Source organism: Rhincodon typus, chromosome 15 (genome assembly GCF_021869965.1).
Source record: "Rhincodon typus isolate 14 chromosome 15, sRhiTyp1.1, whole genome shotgun sequence".
Classification (NCBI taxonomy): domain Eukaryota; kingdom Metazoa; phylum Chordata; class Chondrichthyes; order Orectolobiformes; family Rhincodontidae; genus Rhincodon; species Rhincodon typus.
In genome coordinates this window covers 48317552-48317897 of record NC_063346.1, presented here as the reverse complement: position 1 = coordinate 48317897, position 346 = coordinate 48317552, and the positions used below count along the sequence as shown (strand labels likewise).

Genomic DNA, 346 nt, shown 5'->3' with positions numbered 1-346 from the left:
ACACAGGTACACTAACCCGCACCGTCACAGAGACACAGGTACTCTAAACCGCACCGTCACAGAGACACAGCTACTCTAACCCGCACCGTCACAGAGACACAGGTACACTAACCCGCACCGTCACAGAGACACAGGTACACTAACCCGCACCGTCACAGAGACACAGGTACACTAACCCGCACCGTCACAGAGACACAGGTACTCTAAACCGCACCGTCACAGAGACACAGCTACTCTAACCCGCACCGTCACAGAGACACAGCTACACTAACCCGCACCGTCACAGAGACACGGGTACACTAACCCGCACCGTCACAGAGACACGGGTACTCTAACCCGCACCGTC

At 56.4% G+C, this 346-nt stretch overlaps 2 protein-coding genes across 2 annotated transcripts in view; both read right to left on the bottom strand.

Annotated features, from left to right (window-relative positions):
- The window catches only part of LOC109914298 (plasmolipin), an 83054-nt gene that overhangs the window by 52829 nt on the left and 29879 nt on the right, over positions 1 to 346 (bottom strand). The window lies entirely within an intron of this gene.
- Positions 1 to 346, bottom strand: part of tgm2l (transglutaminase 2, like) — a 23677-nt gene that overhangs the window by 1679 nt on the left and 21652 nt on the right. The window lies entirely within an intron of this gene.